This window comes from Hypanus sabinus, chromosome 16 (assembly GCF_030144855.1).
Source record: "Hypanus sabinus isolate sHypSab1 chromosome 16, sHypSab1.hap1, whole genome shotgun sequence".
In the NCBI taxonomy this organism is placed as follows: Eukaryota; Metazoa; Chordata; class Chondrichthyes; order Myliobatiformes; family Dasyatidae; genus Hypanus; species Hypanus sabinus.
Window position 1 is genome coordinate 79517331 of NC_082721.1, and position 13566 is coordinate 79530896.

Consider the following 13566-nt stretch of genomic DNA (forward strand, 5'->3'; position numbering starts at 1 on the left):
TTTGCTAAGTATGCCCAAAGGATAAAGAATCTCAGGGTTGTATGTGGGTGACATGCACGTACTCTGTTGATAAATATTACTTTGGACTTTGAAGTACACTCAATGGCCAATTTATTAGCTACATTTGTACACCTGCTCATAAATGCAAGTATCTAATCAGCCAAGCACATGGCAGTAACTTAATGCAAAAAAGTATGCAGACATGGTTAAGAGGTTTGGTTGTTCAAACCAAACATCAGAATAGGGAAGAAATCTGATCTAAGTGACTTTGACCATGAAATGCTTGTTGGTGCCAGATGGGGTGGTTTGAGTATCTCAGAAATTGCCGATCTCCTGGGATTTTTATGCACAACTTGTCTCCAGAGTGAATCATGTGAAAGACAAAAAAAAAAATCCATAGAGTGGCAGTTCTGTGGGTAAAAACACCTTGTGAATGAGTGAGGTCAGAGGACAACACCCAGACTGGTTCAAGTGGACAGAAAGACCACACTGGGTTCAACTCTTGTACTGAGTGTAAATAAAATATCATTGTTACAGTACCAACACTATAAATGCATAAATTTCACACTTAATACCGAGAGCTCTCCTATAAGCCGTTCCTCCCTGTCTACTTTCACTCCCTGTTGGGAGACACACATCGGACATTAGATGTTGTCACCTATGGTAGGGGGCATAGAATAAGAGGAAGGGTGTTGGTGACTGAACATTCAGAATCTGGAAGCTGTAAAGTCAGACACAAAGCATAAACTGAGAGATACCATCTTGCCATTAAACACTGAACTCAGATACCCTCAGCAAGAGTGCATAATTCACAGACAACCAACACTGGCTGAAATTCCTACCTCAGGAAGCTACAGGGATGTAAGCTGAACAAAATTGCTTAAGTATTCAGTTAGTCAAACACTAGCTGTTCTCCAGGACCCCTGCCAAATGACAATATCAGCAAAAGTTACCAGGCATCATGTTAGTAACGATGTGGCTTTGGTGTGGCAGCGACGGTAAACGTCACTGGAGTAAAAACTCTGAAACTACCTCTGAGAATGACGATAAACTATCTCCCTCATCACAGCATCTGTGCTGTTCTTTATGGCTGAGTGGCAACCATTCACGGTCTTGTAACAGTCAAGCAGGATGAAAGTGGTAAGTTCATAAGAGAAGGCCATGTCAATCAAATTTTCAGGGGGGAGGGGTTAAGGGGAGGGGGTATGGGTTATATACATTGTTTTTTTCATACTTTGTAATCATTTAAAAATGCAATAAAAAAAGTTTAAAAAAAAGATAAAGTTTTTCGAATTCCAATTTATTGTCATTCAACCATACACATGAAACAATGTTCCTCTGGGGTAGCCACACACAGCGCATGTACAGAAGTTACGACCCAGCACATACACTCACAAAACAAGTCCCTGAGTGGCAGGGCCCGAAGGCTAGCAGGTTGGCATAAAGTGCGAGGACTTGCGTAAGACAGTGTAATGTTACTGACACTATTATAATAATAATAGCAGTTCTATAAATCTGTGAGACAGCAGCAATAAAAGATGAGAAGTGACCAGTGCGTCTATGAGTTGGGCATGGTGGGCACAGGGCATTCATTCATGGTGCACGTACATGCTGAGTAGCATCGGGGTGTTAAGAAGTTTAACAACTTGGGAGAAGAACCCCGATGGTTCTGGTGGCAATGGTACCTTCAGCATGACGATAGGAGGGCAAAGAGATTCTGGGAAGGATGGGAGGGGCTTTTGACAATGCTGGGGGCTCTCCATATACAACTTTTCTGATAGATGTGTTGAGTTAGGGAGGTGGGGACAATACCCCGATGATATTTTTGGATTACAAACTAAGGAGGTTTGGGAAAAACTTTGTCAAGTTGCACGGCAGCTGAACAGTAGAGTTCTCCTTTGTAGGGAGTCAAAGAGTGGTTAAGCCTTGTAATTTAAAAAGAAGCTTCCAACAGAACTGAGGTCGGAATCAGAAGTGTCATAGGCTGTAGTTGCAGGTTGCAGTCATGTTCAGTACTGAGATAAAATGTTGTATAATATCTTCTAATGTAGAATAAGTTCAATGATCACTTCCAAAGGAGAAACCTTTGTCAACACATTGGGAGAAAGCAGAGCTTTGGTGTGAACAGGGGGTTTTGCATGTTCTTCTGTCACAACTGATCTCCCACCACATCCCCATTCCTTCCTGCACTCTCCAATCCACTGAGGCACTCCGCTTCGTCCTCAAAGGCTCTAAACAAATGGGCACCCTCTGAGGAAGGGGTGTCCATGGATTGAAATCCCCCTGTGTTGAGAAATCCCCAAATCTCTGTCTATCATGATAGTCCCAGTGCAGAGTCCTAGTGGAACCTCAGTGTCAGAGACACAGGTTCAATCTTGACCATGGTGTTGTCTGTGTGGAGTTTGCACGTTCTCCCTGTGACTGTGGCAGTTTTCCCTGCGTTCTCCAGTTTTCTCCCACATCCCAAAGACATAGGGGCTAGGAGGTTAGTTGGCCACTGTTTATTTCCCCGAGTGTGTAGATGTGTGATAGAATTTGAGGGGAATTGTTGGGAGTAGGATCAACGTACGAGTTCTCCCGACTTCCCCTTCCTGAAGACCTCAATCGGAAGCTTAGTCTTGAGGCTGAGTGAGAGGTTGTTGTTGTTGTGACATCATTCCACCAGCTGATCTAGCTCACTCCTGGCGGTAACCGTGGGCTTCAGGAAGGACAGGTCAGAAGAACGCACACCAGTCTTCTTCGAGGGGTCAACAGGAGAAAGGTTACTTGGTGTCAAAATCACGGAAGATCTATCCGGGGCCCAACACATTGATGGAGTCATGAAGAAATTTGGCCTTTGGCTCCACTTCCTTAGCAGTTTGAGGAGATTTGATATGTCAGCAAAGATTCATGTAGATTTCTACTGATACACAGTGGGGAGAATTCCGACTCATATCAACACTGGTATGGTCCAGTGTGCAGGATGGAAAGAGGCGGCGGTGAGCTGTGGACTCTGCCAGCTCCAGCTCGGGCACAAACCTCTCCATCTTCAAGAACATCTTCTCGAGAAGATCAGGAGGACGACATCCATTATTAAGGACCCTCACCATCAGGACGTGTCCTTTCACATTACTACCATCAGGGAGGACGTGACCCAACATTTTAAGATCAGCTTCTTCCCTTCTGCCATTAGATTTCTGAGCAGTTCCTCCCTCTTGAGCACCACCTTGTGTTCCTCTTTTGCGTTATTTATTTATTTTGTAACTTCTGGTCATTTCAATTCTGTTCTGACCTTTCTGCTGTGCGGCGTTTGCATGCTCTCCCTGTGGTGTGCTGTCTGTGTGGAGTTTGCACGCTCTCCCTCTGGCCACCAAGTGCTCCAGTTTCTTCCTACACCGCTAAAGAGCTGCTGGCTGGTGCGCTAATTCGCTGTTGTAAGTTGACTTGGATGTAGGTGGGTAGGAGGACGATCCAGTTAGAGAGTTCATGGGCATGAGAGAGAGAGAAGGGAATTGAGGGGGGTTAGTGGGACTGATGGATCTTCTGTGACAGAGACTCATGGGCTGAGTTGCCCCTTTCTGTGGCATATGAAAGTAGTATTGCAGTTCTGGTCACCCACCCACAGAAAAAAATATCAATAAGCTTGAAAGGGTGAAGAGAAAATTTGCAAGGGTGTTATCGAGACTTGAGGACCTGAGTTATAGGGAAAGGACAAATGGGTTTGGACTTTATTAACTGGAACGTAAGAAAATGAATGGAGATCTTTTACAAAATCAGAAGGGTCCAGATATGGTAAATACATGCAGGGATTCTCCACTTAGTGAGTCTACAACTGGAGGTGATATGTTTAGGGTGAAAGGTGCAATATTTAAGGAGAATTTCCTTCACTGAAGAGGATGGTGCGAGTGTGGAACAAGCAGCCAGCAGATGTGGATGCAGGTTCAATTACAACAGTCGAGGGAAGATTTTTATTTATTGAGATTCAGCACAGAACAGATCCTTCTTGACCTTCGAGCTGCTCTGCCCAGCACCCCGCTGATTTAATCCCAGCCTAATCACAGGACAATTTTCAATGGCCATTTAAGCTACCAACCAGTCTGACTTCGGATGGTAGGAAACTGGAACACCTGGAGGAATCCCGTACAGTCACGAGGAGGACGTACAAACTCCTTGCAGACAGCAGCAGGAATGGAACCCGGGTTGCCTGTACTGTAAAGCGTTGTGCTAGTCACTACGCTACCGTGCCACCAAGATACATGGATGAAGGAGGTAGATGCGACTAGGCAGAGCGAGCTGGCGCTCATTAGATGGGCTGAAGGGCCTGATTTTTGTGCTGTCGTAGTCTTTGGCTCTGTACGCAATGAGAACAATGTAAAATGATGTCAATAGTTTGGCTGTAGGGGCAGAAGGTCAGATGCAAGGTTGGGTTGTGAGTTTGTAATTGAGCCATTAAATCAATGTTTTGCTCAGTGACTTATGTGGGAAGTAACCAAGAACAAGCTAATTTTGCCAACCATGAGTAATTTGAAAATCTAGAGAATAAAATTCTGAATATCGATTTTAATTAATCCCATGTTTTTGTGCAAAGTAATAAGTCTGGAAATATATATTTAGCTTGTAGCTGACTGGCTGGTCTCTACAGCTATCCACGAAAATTGCAATGTAATTTAATAAACGCAATTAATTTTAGTAGTGATCCAATTTAATTAAATGATAAAATCAATGCAGACAGAAATTTATTTCAGGTAAAATAGTGTACACCTTGTCCTGAGCCAGGCAAGAGATCTCACACAAAACAAATTCAATTTCCCATTGATTACAACTCAAATCTCAACTGCAAATCAGTCCTGGGTGATTGTGTTCAAGGTGGGGTTTTTTTTATTTGCTTTTGTGCGCTGAATCACTGTCAGCGATATTACTTGTGAAATTCTGTCATTTGACACTAATTTGCGGCGAGGAAGTAGTTTGTCAGCGTTGTGAATCTCTTTTCCTTTACGCAGGAAGCAGTCTCGGGCGGGTGGGGGGGGGGAACAGACTGAGGCAAATGCAACAGAACGCTGTTTTAGGTTTGAGCAACCAATCGCAAGGTTCACAACACATGAGCCATAGCTATTAACCCTTTCCTGATCTCTAACACAGATTCTGGTCTACTCTACTGACGATGGAGCATTAATGCCAAGATACGTTTAGTGACCTACCCGGGTCGCCTTTGGCATTCGTTAAGCAGCCCATCCCTGGTGTGATGGCACTTCTCGAGTGCCATTATGGCGGAAATTTCAACGTATTATTAATACACAGGTAGGAACATTGCAATAAAAGGCCAGATAAATCAGTTGTAATTTTAGCAGGAACTTTGTGGTTAAAGGTGCATATATATTCCCCAGGTTGGCTACCTTGGTGACGAAGCTCACAGAGCTGAATGTTTACAGAGTCATAGACTAATACAGCATGGAAAAAAGGCCCTTCAACCCAACTCGTCAGTGCCAACCAAGTTGCCTACCTCAGCTACCTACCATTTGCCTGCATTTGATCCCGATATACCTTTAAACATTTCCTTTCCATGTACCTGCTGAAACATTGTAATTTTACCCTCCTCTACCACGTCCTCTGGTAGTTTGCTTCACAAACCCACCACCATCTGTGCGAAAAAGATGCCCCTCGCTTCACCAAATTATTCTCCTCAAACCTACTCCCTCCAGTTATAGCCACGGAGGGATACGTCACAGAAAGGCTCTTTGGCCTACCAAGTCCTCACTGTCCATTAACCACACATTTATGCCGATCCTACACTAATCCCATTGCGAAGTTCAAAGTAAATGTATTATTAAAGTACATATATGTTACCATATTCCACTTTGAGTTTCATTTTCTTGCAGGTATTCACAGAGAAACATAAAAGTGCTTTTTTCTCCCCAAAACTGACAAACATCCAACGTGCAAAAGAAGACAAATTGTGGAAATAAAAAAAAAGTTAATACTGAGAACATGGGTTGTAAAGATTCCTTGACAGCGAGTCTGTAGGTTATTGAATCAGGTCACGGTGCTGGTGACTGAAGTTATCCACACCTGTTTCAGAGCCTGATGGTTGTAGTGTTTCACTGTTTCTGAACCTGGTGGTGTGGGATTTGAGGTTTCTGCACCTCCTTCCTGATGGCAGCAGTGAGAAGTGAGCATGGTCTGGATCAGGGGTCAGCAACCTTTACCACTGAAAGAGCCACTTGGACCCGTTTCCCACAGAAAAGAAAACACTGGGAGCCGCAAAACCCGTTTGACATTTAAAATGAAATAACACTGCATACAACGTTTTTTTTTGCCTTTATGCTATGTATAAACAAACTATAATGTGTTGCATTTATGAAATTGATGAACTCCTGCAGAGAAAACGAAATTACATTTCTGCATGCAACAAAAACATTTTGAACTCCGAAAAAAAGACGTTGGGTTGAAAGTTACTTTTAAGTAAAATATTCAATGTCTATTTGAGACCTTCTTGTATTTATGAAAAACGCCGAACTTAAATTTTCCGCCAGCAGCAAACCAAAAATAACGTCAGCCAGCTGTCATCCTGAAAAATGAAAGGACTATTTCACTGAACTATGAAAAAATATGAATATAAGTAAAATAATAGGCAATTAAAATATTTATCATACTTGGTTAATGGGATTTCTGCTCCTGGACCTCAGCGCACAGCGTCTGCACATCAGGGCTGTATGATGTCACCTTCATCTTTACACAGGATCGCAAGCTGTCATCTGTGAGGTTTTCAATATCACTCCATTTGTGTTTCTGAGCAAGAACGGCCTTCTGACGGGCAACATCTTCAAGGTCTGCTGTCAAGCGTCTAAACTTGGACACCCATATGTCTTTGTCGGCTATGTCGGCCAGTTCCATCTCAAGATCAGGTTGACTCACACCTGCCAATGCAGTCGTATTCAGTAGGGAAGGATCGATGCTTAAGGGAGTGACCGGGAAGGATAATGTGTTTTTTTCCTCTCTGAACTCACAGAAGCGTTTCCCAAACGATGTTTGCATTGCGATGATTGCAGAATGTAAATACTCCGAAATTATCATGTCGTGACCTTGTTTGACCTCTCTCAAATTGGGGAAGTGAGACAAAGTGCCTTTCTGTAAATCTCTGGCAAGCACTGTCAACTTGCGCTCGAATGCCAAAACATCCTCCAACATGTGCAGGGCTGTACGTCCTTTCCCCTGAAGAGCTGTGTTCAGCGTGTTCAGGTGCGCTGTCATGTCTACCATGAAGTGTAGCTTTTCCAGCCACTCTGGCTGTTCCAGCTCAGGAAAGGTGAGCCCTTTGCTGCCCAGGAAAGTTTTCACTTCTTCCAGACACGCGACAAAGCGTTTCAGCACCTTCCGTCTGGACAGCCAGCGATAAAAACACGTTGTAGCGGTGTCAGTAAACTGCAGTCAAAGATAGCTTTATTCGAACTAAACAGCCTTGCTTTTAAGCCTCCCTCAACCCAGCCCCCATGGACGCAGATGCTGCAAAAGACGCGTACTCACAAACCCCCGTAGGCTATCTCCCTTAGCCGGAATGCCGGCTAATTGTGAGCCGTTTCGGATGTGGCAGGAAATGTACAAGATCACCATAATTACATTTCAAAAGCTAACAAACTAACATAAAATACATTTTAATTAAATACTGACCAATTATTTCCCAAAGCCACAGGGAGCCGCAGCACAGAGGTGAAAGAGCCACAAATGGCTCGGGAGCCGCAGGTTGCCGACCCCCGGTCTGGATGGTGGGGGCTCTTGTTGCTGGATGCTGCTCCACACTTTTTACACTCCCCACATTCTCATCCAGTCTCCCCAGATTTTTCTTCCACCTACGCACTAGGCACAATTTATACCGACTAATTAACCCGCCAACCCTCGCACCCTGGGCCGGCTGGGGGCGTAGTGGCGTCAGCGCTGGACGCCGGGGTGAACGGTCCCGAGTTTGAATCCAGCCGGCTCCCTTGCTCCCTTCCATCCGGGCTGAACTCAGCCTCGTAGACAAAAGCTGGAAACAAATGCTACAGAAATGCCACCTGACGAGCGTCTCCAAAAAGATCGGTGCAAAAAGCCCGTCATGGCGGCGCCCCAATGGACTCCACCAGGAGTTAAGGGCGTTGTCCCGGGGAGAGGGTGGCTCTCCTTGCTGCACCAGCTGATGCCCAAAGCACGTCTGCCCCTCGCTCGGCTTCCTCAGGAGGACCACCACAACCCAGAGTGATTGGGCCCTGTGCAGCAGATAGGTTAGGATTAAATAGGCACCTCTAACTCATTTCATGAGCGCCTCTCCCTACCTTTAAAACACTCTATAAATAGTGCAGGTTGGATGACAAATTTTTAAAAAGAGACAAATGAAAAGCAAGAGAAGTTATCTTGTATAGATCACCTTATCTTGTACAGATAAGGAACGGTGTTTGCGCTTTGCACCACAAGAAGTGCTTCCGTTATTCAATGCAGACATCACCAGGGCCAGATAAGTACAGGTTACAAAACTAAATGAAGGTTAAAGCAGAGGAGCGGCTTGCTTCTCGTGAAGACCCTGCCAACAGCTGATTCCACAGATGACATCGCCAAAACCGTGGCAATGGGTTGGCGTGGCGAGGCGGGGAATCTGAAATTAGGCTGGCGAAAATCACCTCTGAACCAGCGGTGGGGCTGGATCACTGAATGACGGATTCAAGGGAGCCAACCTGTACCTATGGCATACTGTCTCTGCCAGCTCCTGCTCGGCTTCCCAGTTTGGACGTTATGTTCTCTTGCGTTCCAACCTGAGCCATCATTTGGTATTGTGATATGGCGCCGCCATTCTCTTCTGACGAGGATTTCCTTGGTGGCCTTACAACTTAGTACAGCACAGTGCAGGCCACAACCTTGTGTCAATCTTTAATATAACCAAGATTAATCTTACTACATTAACTCAATTTTTCTATCATCCATGTGCCTATCTAAGGGACTCTCACATGCCCCTAATGTATCTGGCTCTATCGCCACCCCTGCCGTACATTCCATGCACTCATCACTGTCTGTGTGAAGAAAAACACCTTTTGACATCTCCTCTACACATATCTCCAATCACGATATAATTCTGCCTTCTCATATTAGCCATTTCCAATGTGGGAGAAAGGCACTGTCTACTCTCGCGAGCTCTTAGCATCTTATACAGCTCTTAACCTCCTTCGCTCCAAAGAGAGAGCCCGAGCTCACTCAAGCGTTTCTGATACAACGTGCTCTCTAATCCAGGCAGCATCCTGGTAAACCTCTCGCTCAGTATCAATACCCTTCCCAAACAGCAGGGCAAAGGGATAGAGGCTTTTATTCCACGGCCCCATGTTTGACGCAAAGCTAATATTCCGAAGATGATTTCAACGAGGCACAGTTGAGCCCGGCTTAGGCCGCTGAGATTGCAAACAGTTTTTGAACGCACAGGGGACAGCAGCCTGCAGAAAGCTGGAGGAGCTCAGCAGGTCAGGATGCAGTGGTGGAGACCTTTCATCTGATCTGTCCGGAAGAGTCTCGGCCCGAGGCAGCAACTGCCCTCTTCCTGCCTGCCACAGGTGCAGCCCGATCCACTGAGTTCAAGATTCACGATCGTTTAATGTCATTTCCTGTACACAGTGTAAGGGGAACAAAATAATTGTTATTCAAAAACTGATGCAGCATAAAGATAACACAAAAGGTAAAAGAACTTGACGATAATAACAAAAAAACACACGTAACAAATTTAAAACATAAGATCGTTAATACACATAGACTGATTGCATGTGCATAAAGGCGCTGGGCTGTGCATAAGGTGGCTGATGGGGAATTAATAAAGTAGTTGTGGATTCGTGGGTGGAGGTGTCGATCAGGCTTAGACTGTTTTTGAGCGTGGTGCTCCTGGTGTGGAAGCTATGTCGTCTCCTCCCTGATGGGAGTGAGGCAAACAATCTGTGAGCAGGGTGGGTGGGGTTCTTCGTGAAGCTCCCGGCCCTTTTCTAACACCTTTAGGTCCTTGATGGTGGGTAGGGAGGTGCCAGTAATACACTGACTACCCGTTGCAGAGCCTTACCAGCTGCTGTATTGCAGGCTCTGATGCAGCTTGTCAGGATGCCCTCTGCTGCTCATCTGCAGGACAACGAGAGTACGGGTGTGCAAAGCCCGGCTCTCTTCAGCCTCCTCAGAAAGTCGAGTCGCTGCTGAGCTTTCCTGATTGTGCTGGATGTGCCCTGGAGAAGCCATGCAAGATGTACACCCCCCCCCCCCACCCCCCAGTGTTTGAAACCGCTCACAGTTTTCACAGCTGTGCTGCCAACGTAAAGGTGGGGGTGGGGGCAGGGTGATTGGTATGAGTCCTCTTGATAACCATCTCCTTGTTGACATTAAGAAAAAGGTTATTTGTCTGGCCCTGAGCCTCAAACTCTTCGACTTTCACCCTGTAGACCATCTCATCGTTGTTGGTGATGAGCCCCACCACTGTCGTATCATCAGCTAACTTAATGATGTGACCGCTGGTTCCTCCAGTGTAAACATCAGCTGTTTACTTCATAACAGGCTGCATCACCACAGGTAGAGAAACGGGGCACTTTGGTTACCTTCGCCTTGCTACGTTTGACGGGACACGGTGGAGACCTCGAGCCCCTGTCCCCACGCCGGTGCGTGTGGGCTTGGGAGATCTGCTAATTCTGTCTGCCGGCTCCCTTCCGCTGAGATAGAGACTGAAGACAGAACTGCTGTTCCAACCCACTCACTCTCCGCAGAGCCACTAGGCAAGAGTGCCCCCTGTTGCCTCAGACTGGTACTGAACCTGCATGCACCCAGTGAACCAGGAGCTTCACGCCATAAGCTCCCACCTTGTAATGAGAGAATCATTCCCAATTAGGTAGTTGCCTCCTTAGTCTTAATATTCAGAATGTACTAAGACCATCTGATTGTATTTTTCTTTTCAGATTATGACAATTAAAATAATGATTTTGCTCTTTCAAGAGGAAAACCTTTAATTGAACATGGCTTTGTAAAAATCCATCTCTACTTTAAAACCTGCGGGGCAAAGTACTGGGTGGAAATAAAGCCAGACTGTCTAATTAAATGTCACACTCTACAGATTTAAACTGGCTTAACATGGTCATTATCTTCATATCTATTGCTGCATTTGGTATCAAGTAGCCCAAGTAAAACTGAAGTCAATGATAATCAGGGGGAGACGTTTCAATAGATGGAGTCAGATCACACAAAGGAGGGTGGAAGAGGACATGTTCACTGACAATTGTGAAAAAAAATCTTTTCCATCACCAATTGAAGCAGGCACAAAGGAGACTGCAGATTCTCGATATCTGACACAACACACACAAGGTGCTGGAGGAACTCAGCTGGACAGGCAGAACCTCTGGATGGAAATGAATAACTGACATTTCAGTGAAGGGTCTTGGCCCGCGACACTGACCGTCCATTTCCCTCAGTAGATGCTGCCTCTTCTGTTGAGTTCCTCCAGCGTTTTGTCTGCGTTCACCAAATGACGCAGCCCAGACCACCTGCGGGTTTGGGTTTTGGCTGACGTCCGAAAGGCACCACACCAGAGGCAGCCAGCGCCTGTGCCTCTCCTTAACACGATTATCAAAGAAATAGACGGATGGCACAGGAGGGGTTGCAGTTGCTCAGAAACAAACAATTCATCCATTCAAATTCTGCAGCCGTACTTTGCACATGTTTTTAAAGTGTGAAGTCAATAAATCCTGGCTCTCATTATTGTAACCTTAACCCTAACTTCTTCAATGTACTGTCGAAAATATCCTGACTAGTTGCATCATTCTCTGATACAGCAATTCAAATTCAATATTGTAAGAAGAGAGTAGAGGACTCAACAACACACACAAAATGCTGGTGGAACACAGCAGGCCAGGCAGCATCTATAGGGAGAAGCGCTGTCAACGTTTCAGGCCGAGACCCTTCGTCAGGACTAACTGGAAGGAAAGGTACTAAGAGATTTGAAAGTAGTGGGGGGAGGGGGAAATGCGAAATGATAGAAGACTGGAGGGGGTGGGATGAAGCTAAGAGCTGGAAAGGTGATTGGCGAAAGTGATACAGAGCTGGAGAAGGGAAAGGATCATGGGACAGGAGGCCTCAGGAGAAAGAAAGGGGGGGGGGGAGCACCAGAGGGAGATGGAGAACAGGCAAACAACTAAATATGTCAGAGATGGGGTAAGAAGGGGAGGAGGGGCATTAACTGAAGTTTGAGAAGTCAACGTTCATGCCATCAGGTTGAAGGCTACCCAGCCGGTATATAAGGTGTTGTTCCTCCAACCTGAGTTTGGATTCATTTTGACAATAGAGGAGGCCATGGATAGACATATCAGAATGGGAATGGGACGTGGAATTAAAATGTGTGGCCACTGGGAGATCCTGCTTTTTCTGACGGACCGAGCGTAGGTGTTCAGCGAAACGGTCTCCCAGTCTGCATCAGGTCTCGCCAATATATAAAAGGCCACATCGGGAGCACCGGATGCAGTATACCACACCAGCCGACTCACAGGTGAAGTGTCGCCTCACCTGGAAGGACTGTCTGGGGCCCTGAATGGTGGTGAGGGAGGAAGTGTAAGGGCAGGTGTAGCACTTGTTCCGCTTGCAAGGATATGTGCCAGGAGGGAGATCGGTGGTAAGGGATGAGGGGGGGGGACGAGTGGACAAGGGAGTCGCGTAGGGAGCGATCCCTGCGAAAAGCAGAGGGGGGGGGAAATGTGTTTGGTAGTGGGATCCCGTTGGAGGTGGCGGAAGTTACAGAGAATTATACGTTGGACCTGGAGGCTGGTGGGGTGGTAGGTAAGGGCAAGGGGAACCCTATCCCGAGTGGGGTGGCGGGTGGATGGGGTGAGGGCAGATGTGCGGGAAATGTGAGAGATGCATTTGAGAACAGAGTTGATGGTGGAAGAAGGGAAGCCCCTTTGTTTAAAAAAGGAAGACATCTCCTTCGTCCTGGAATGAAAAGCCTCATCCTGAGAGCAGATGTGGCGGAGACGGAGGAATTGTGAGAAGGGGATAGCATTTTTGCAAGAGACAGGGTGGGAAGAGAAATAGTCCAGGTAGCTGTGAGAGTCTGTAGGTTTATAGTAGATATCAGTAGATAGGCCGTCTCCAGAGATGGAGACAGAAAGATCAAGAAAGGGGAGGGAGGTGTCGGAAATGGACCAGGTAAATTTGAGGACAGGGTGAAAGTTGGAGGCAAAGTTAATGAAGTCGACGAGCTCAGCATGCGTGCAGGAGGCAGCACCAATGCAGTCGTCGATGTAGCGAAGGAAAAGAGGGGGACGGATACCCGTATAGACTTGGAACATGGACTGTTCCACAAAGCCAACAAAAAGGCAGGCATAACTGGGACCCATGCGGGTGCCCATGGCTACACCCTTGGTTTGGAGGAAGTGGGAGGAGCCAAAGGAGAAATTATTGAGAGTAAGAACTAATTCCACTAGACGGAGCAGAGTGGTGGTGGAGGGGAATTGGTTAGGTCTGGAATCCAAAAAAAAGCGAAGAGCTTCGAGACCATCTCGGTGGGGGATGGAGGTGTCTAGGGACTGAACGTCCATGGTGAAAATAAGATGGTGGGGG

At 46.3% G+C, this 13566-nt stretch overlaps 1 long non-coding RNA gene across 1 annotated transcript; it reads right to left on the bottom strand.

Moving 5' to 3' along the window:
• Positions 1–1347: 1347 nt before the first annotated feature.
• On the bottom strand, positions 1348–11632 carry LOC132406469 (uncharacterized). Its single transcript, XR_009516170.1, has 3 exons — positions 10563–11632; positions 6630–9596; positions 1348–6544 (listed from the first exon to the last, which is right to left on the bottom strand). It is a non-coding gene; the product is annotated as an uncharacterized LOC132406469 (long non-coding RNA).
• Between the last annotated feature and the right edge of the window lie 1934 nt (positions 11633–13566).